General features: G+C 39.4%; 1 long non-coding RNA gene across 1 annotated transcript; it reads left to right on the top strand.

Moving 5' to 3' along the window:
• Positions 1–1084: 1084 nt before the first annotated feature.
• LOC127385477 (uncharacterized) lies at positions 1085–6728 on the top strand. The gene is made up of 3 exons (XR_007889683.1): positions 1085–1256; positions 3918–4011; positions 6246–6728. It is a non-coding gene; the product is annotated as an uncharacterized LOC127385477 (long non-coding RNA).
• The last annotated feature ends 284 nt before the right edge of the window (positions 6729–7012 follow it).

The raw sequence follows: 7012 nt of genomic DNA, 5'->3' as shown, positions 1-7012 counted from the left end.
GGAAACAATGTGTCCTGGTTTGAGCCAGGATTAAGCCAATTTTTCTTTTCACTGATTTTTTTTTTCCTTCAGTAAGCTTTCTTTTAACTAGCAACTGTGTGTTCTGCTAGGCTGATAAGACAGTGGAATGTTTTTCTAACTACTGAGGTTTCAAGGTTACACCTTCACTCCGCCGGCTCAGACACTATGGGGAGATCTCTGACCCCCCCCGTGGGAGGCTGAGTTAGACAGACAGCAAAATTGGCCAAAGATATTCCATTCCATATATCTACGTAAGCTCAAAGGAAGGACAGAGATCTTAGAAGACAGCTTCCTCCTTCTTCTCGCCGCTCTCTTCCGTCCTTGGCCGGCGTCCGGGGAGGACTCTGCTCATCCATCACCGCCGACCCTTAGGCTCGAGCTCTCCTGACCCTCATAACTCTCCGCTTTCTCCAGCAGCGGCTCTGGGATTTCTCGGGACTCTTTCCAGTTCAGGGGAGTGCTGTGGGAGTTGCTGGGGGTGGGGGGAGGCGAGAGGCTTTTGCCCATATCTGAATATATCTGTATATAATTGTATATATTTTCTTGTGTGATTCATTAGTGTTTTAATTAAAGCTGTGTAGTTTAGTTTTCAATCCAGCCAAGTCTCTCTCTTTTTCTTTCTCTCCTTCCCTAACTGGGTGGGGGGGGGGGGGGAGGGGATCGAGAGCATTGTTGTCGGACCTGAGTCAAACGGTGACACAATGTCATGGCTCTTCAAAATCTGCTTTTAGATGTAACTAACCTGAAACAAAAACAGCACAGTATTGTCTTGAGGCCCATTTAGAAATTCATGGGGAGAGGGGTTTCACTGTTTATTCTAAATGTAAGGTTTCTCTCAAGAATTTGGAGGAAGGAAAGAGATGAAAAATCATTGATAGAGCTGAAGCCTCATTTTGGATTAATTACTGCACCTTTAACTGAAGAAGCAGTAATATTTCTGAAATCTTAGAAAACTTGAGAAGGGCTAAAAATGTGTCTGCAATTAAAAACTAATTTGATTCATAGAAGACAGTTAAGTGAAAGAAGAACAGAAATCAAATATTCATTTTTAAAAAATAAAATATTTTTGGTTTCTATTCCTTTTTTTGTTTTCACTTAGTTTCACTTGATTTCATAGTGAAATTGTTCTACCATTGCAGATACGACAAAAGGAATGAGCTTAGCTGGTCAGAATCACTTTCACCTTTCTGCATGGGAAATGTTTGAAGATGTGTTATTCTGTGTAGAAAAGATTGGTAAGAATGATAGAAGTGGATTTTTATGTCAGGTGTCAATGAAAAATACAGATTTTGGCTGATAAACATTCAGTCAAAAAGGATTTTTACTAGAAAATATTGCAGTTCAGTGCCATGTTTCTCCAGTTCTTGTCAGCAGGAGCCTTCCATGTCACACAGTGTTGTGCAATGTCTGCACCTACGTGAGAGAGGTTATGAGCCCTAGAAGTCCTTGACAATAAAGAAATAGGCCACAGAGAAAAATGTGGTTATAGGAACACTATGGGCCACCAGCATCACTTTCCAATTATGCTAGGGAATGTACAGTTTGGGCTTTCTAGAAAACCTAAAATTTTCCACAGAAAAAGAGCTAAATTAAAAACACTCGAGATTTCAGTCTTTTTCAAAAATACAGCTTCGGCTGAAAAATGATAAGAACCTATAAACGTGATGCAAAAAGTCATGTGCAACCAAAAAACACAGGGAGTAATAGCCTAGGATCACTGTGAGGATCACAGCAGATTCTTACATAGGGAGACTAGGAGCTACTTAAAGCACATGAAAGCTTCTTTTTTCCTGTTTTGCCATCATGGAATGGCGGTTATGGTTTTTCTTAATCTGGATTTTGTCTTGATTTCTTTCCTTGCCATGTTTGTTTTCAGTCAGTCTCTTCTAAGCTCAGAATACAACAATTTACAGTTATACATGACATTGAAAAACAGAGGGAACAACCATTCTTTCAAAATTTTGGTGTGGGACAGACACCAAATGTAAAGTTCATTGTCCTTATTTCATTCATAGAATCATCAAATCACCAAATCACTGAATCATTGACCCAAAGAATCATCGACTCATAGAATCATAGTATCATAGAATGTCTTGGGTTGGAAGGGACCTATAAAGGTCACCTAGTCCAACCCCATTACAATAAGCAGAAACATCTACAGCTAGAACAGACTGCTCAGAGCCCCATATAGCCTGACCTTGAATATCTCCAGGGATGAGGCCTCCAGCACCTCTCTAGGCAATCCATTACAGCGATCCACCACCTTCATAGTAAAGAACTTTTTCCTTATGTCCAACCTAAATCTTCCCTTTTCTAGCTTAAAACCATCACCTCTTGTCCTGTTGTTACATGCCCTTGTGAATGGGTCTTCCCCAGCCTTCTTATAGGCCCCTTTCAGGTGTTGGAAGGTCGCTATAAGGTCCCCCAGCAGTCTTCACTTCTTCAGGCTGAACAAGCCCAACTCCCTCAGCCTGGCTTCATAAGAGAGGTGCTCCAGCCCTCTGATAATTTCTGTTGCCCTCCTCTGGACATGTTCCAACAGGTCTATGTCTTTCTGGTTTTTGGGGTCCCAGAGCTGGATGCAGTACTCTAGGTGAGGTCTCACCAGGGCAGAGTAGAGGGCAGAATCACCTCTCTTGATCTGCTGGCCACAATTATTTTGATGCATTTTGGATGCTATTTTGCCAGCGAAGCAAAACACACATCTGTCTTTTCTACTTCAAAATTTGTCAATATTTATCAGAGCTATGTTATCAAGATTAATTTTCACACTGATTCAAATTTAAAGCAAAATGGAAAAAATACACAAGTCTGTTTTACAGAAAGCTGACCACGGAGACTTACAGAAAGGACTTGAAATGCTGAGTGTATGTATTATAAAAAGGCAGATTAAGTTCCTTTTATATACATATGTTATGCTGAGAAAAAATTACCTAACTGCATGTTTGCAAAGATGAGCACTGAACAAGTTATTGTCAGTCAGACAAGAGAACTTAGAATGATTATGGTTCTGCAAGAGCATCAGTTAAATTCTCAGTGTCAAGTAAAAAACACAATCTGAATATTAGAAAGACTAGTAGAGAATAGAGAAGACAATGTAGAGACTTTCTGTGTAAGTCTCTCAAGAGCTAGTAAGCATAACGATACAATCTGTCTCTCAGATCAAGAGATAGTTTTAGTAGCCCCATTCTCATATTTCTTTCCTACTTATTTCTTAGTAGCTAGTTGTAGACTTAGAATAACTTCTTCCCTGAATATGAATATCCTGAAGTTCTAAATTAAAGCCTTAAAATCAGCTTTGTCCAGATGGACTACTGTGTACAGTAACATCAGTTAGATTCTCTATAAATTTTGTCTTGCAAAGTAGAGCAACTGCTATCCAGCAAACGGCTAGATGGTAGAAAGCAGTGGTCTTTCATGGCTGGAGTCAAAACTCTCAAATCACCCATCGGCAATGGTATCATTCAAACAACCCAAACACACTAGTCTTCTTGATGGTTTGGGTAATTTTTCTTTAAAAAAATAAATAAATTAAAAATTGTATTTACTCTTCAAACTTTCTTCAGTAAAATGTTCTTACATCAAATAAAAGCTAAATAAACAAAAGTATTTCTTGCATCTTTGACTAGACTATGTCTATTCTCTCTCAGAGTAAGGGTTTTTTTATCCTGTAACAAGTATTTATTAATCCTAAAACGTTTATGAAAATAAATGACATATTTTCTTTATTTAGTTTAGAAGTAATACTTAGAAGTTAGGTTTTAATAATTAAAATACATAAAAGTATTTCTAGTCACCTGCTCAGCCGTGCTTATGGGGTCTTGTGGGTTTAGAGGTTTTGTGGGGGTGTTGTTTACTTTGTGGGAGCCTTTAGCAAAGTGCAGTTTATTCTATAGGCAATACCTGATAGCAATGATCTTCCGGATGTTTTTCTCTTTGCAAGATGGAGCTACAGAAATATACTTTACAGCTGCAGAAAAACATAAACAGGTGAATACAAATTTTTTAAAAATAATAAATTATTCTACTCCCTAAGTGCTAGTCTTTCTAAAATTATGCATTATGCACATTTACAAACACTATTTAACTCTCCAGTTTCACTGATCTGATTTGCCTAAGTATTTTTTCTAGTATTGGACTGGGGAAAAAAAACAACAACAAACAAAACAAACAAAAACACCCCCTCAAAAAAACCTACCCATACACATTAAAACAAAACAAAACAAAACAAAACAAACCCAAAATGCCACCTGAAAGTCAACAGGGAAAAGACACTTTCAATGCTTTGCAATTTTTATTCTATATGCGACAGAATGTGTAGGTCATTGTTAATATGTGATTAGAAAGCATGTTTATTAGGGGGAAGTGTATTCACATGCGTAGGTATATCAAATTATCTAGATTTTACTATAAACAGAGATGTTCTTTCACACACTTTGTGTTTGCAAACTGGAAATAAAACAGAAATGCTCAGCATGTTATTGCTCTGTTACATATTCCTTATCAGTCCTCTTTCATAGTCTTAATTGGGTTACGTTATCTTTCCTGCTTTGCTTATGAAATGCCTCCTTCAGTTCCATGGGGTTTTACATGGGTATGTCTCAGAGGAATTTTTCTCATTGTGCAATTGATAGTTCTACTGAAGTAAGACTCTGTGTCTGTAACGTCAGTAATATAATTAGAACAGTAAGACATGGGTTAATGCTAAGTTTAGAAAAAGATTCAGCTAAGAGAAATCAGAATAGATGATACTATAAAAGAAAATCATTAGTCACAGGGAAGCTATTTGCTTTGAAACAGAACTTAATACCTTCCTAAATTTGAGTTGGATTTGTAGTAGTTCAGAGCTGGAGAAAACATGACAGAAATTTGCAGTGTGAACTAAAACACAAGGCTGTGTACTTCGGGATTAATAAAAAAAACACTTCCATAACCTAGAAACTTAGTAGAAGAAGGAGAAAAAAACTTACTGCACCAGGTCACCTGAGAATGAATGTGACCTGTCAAAATGAAAGCAGCACTGCAAAGGCAAATATAATTTGCTAGTCCATATGAGTGACAAAATAACAGTAATGCATTGCATAAGGCTTCAGTGAAACTAAATTTAGCCTAAAATGCATAATTATAACTGCTGACATTTAGTAAAAATTGACTACACCTGAAGGAAGGGACCTCTGTAATGATTACCAGATTTATAGCCTTACCATAAAAAAGGAAGCTAAAATAGTAGTTAAGGTGACAAACTACTGAGTAGGGATGTATATGTGTGAAAACCTGAAAGAGAAAACATTCAGGGCAGGAGCTACTTAATTTAATATATTTAACACAGAACTGTTTATTGGACTAAATTCTACATGTTCACTGCAGTTCAATGGAGTTTTGCAAGAAATATGATTAATTATGCAATGCAATCAGCTGAGATTGGGGTCATCCTAAAGTAAACTGTTAGCTTGATATTTGCATTTTTCATTCTTTAATTGCAAAATATGAGGTCCAGAGCACTGTTTTTCAGTGTTTGAAATCCTTACTAGCTCATTATACCAGATTACTGTCAGACAGAGCATCACAAGCTATATTTTGAAGTACCAAGCCAACTAAGAATTAACTTCTGAAAGGTTCTCACACTCTTTTAAATTGCTACCATATCCTTGCTGGAATGAACTGGCCATGGGATTTTTTTGTTGATTTGGGTCAGCCAAAATGCAGCACATGTTTATTTTAACACCTCTGAATCTTAGATTGTATTTAATCTTTTCAGTGAAAGGTACTACCCTGTGTATTTTAATACAATACAGTCTATTTCATGAAAAGAAATTTTCTTTAGTGTTGTTGGCAGAAATGCCATGAAGTTCAACTTTAGTTCAACCTAATCAGTAGTTTTTATCATAAACAGAAAATAAACACCCTAATTATTTTTATAAAACATGATTACCATTCCCTTTTAATTTTTCAAACCATCTCTTGTAAAACCAGGATGGTTTTCAAGAGAACTCAAAAGGGATAACTAGCACCAGTGCTTCCACCATCTCTACACAGTCAGCAGCACAGAGGGATCTTTTTAAGGAAAGGACTGAAGAGAACAAAATTGAAATGCATTCCTGCTCATACACACAAGCAGATACTCGTGCTGGAAATTACCATTAGTTGGATATATGTAACGATTGCTGACAGATAGTTTTGGCAAACTTCACTATACTTAAAATGTTTCTCATCCTTATCTATAGGTATTCTGCTGACACCTATGTTGCATGGCGCAAGCTTGTACATGCCTCCAGTAACGTGCTGTGGGAAATGGTCCTTCTCCACATATGTCTAAACTCAATGTCTTTTAAGTCAGCAAAGGCCTTCTGCTGATTATACCCAGCTAACGGACCCAAAACAAGCCTGCTGCTCAAGGACAAACGAAAGCAAGACAACAGGTGTGATACAAAGCAGGAAGGATGGTCAAGTTATGCATTGCTCCTGCTAGTTACCGCCCTAACTTGGGGCTCATGGATGCTAATTGGCTCTGGACAGTGACAGTGACTGGACATGGGGATCACTGGGGTATAAAAGGCGGCGAGTTCAGCAGGTGAAAAGGGGCAGCCTGCCCAGACACTTCTTGTGTGGGACATTCCCCCGCTGTTCCTCGGACTTGCCTGGCGCCCGGACTCTGCCTGCCTGCTACCCTGCCTGCCTGCCCCGGGGATCGACCCCGAGCCGTACCGGTGAGCGTGCCTGAATTCTGACCCCGGCATGCTGGGGTTATGACGCATGGAACACCGGGTCCTTCCCGCAGCCATCGGGGCCGGGGCTGGAGCCCCCTCCCCCGTTTTGCTGCCTGTTGCCGGGGAAACCAAGCCGCCGCAGCCGCCAGCGCTGCCGAGCCGCGAGGGGCTGCCCCCCCGAAACCACAGACCTTGAGACCCTGCCGTAGCTGCCAGCCGAGGAGAGGAGCCGCTGCTGCTTGTTAAGAGGGGGCCACCCACTGCCGTCGCCGTCTCTGCCGCCA

Source organism: Apus apus, chromosome 5, assembly GCF_020740795.1.
Source record: "Apus apus isolate bApuApu2 chromosome 5, bApuApu2.pri.cur, whole genome shotgun sequence".
Taxonomy (NCBI): domain Eukaryota; kingdom Metazoa; phylum Chordata; class Aves; order Apodiformes; family Apodidae; genus Apus; species Apus apus.
Note: the sequence above shows the minus strand (reverse complement) of the source record. Positions and strands in the feature narration are given on the sequence as shown.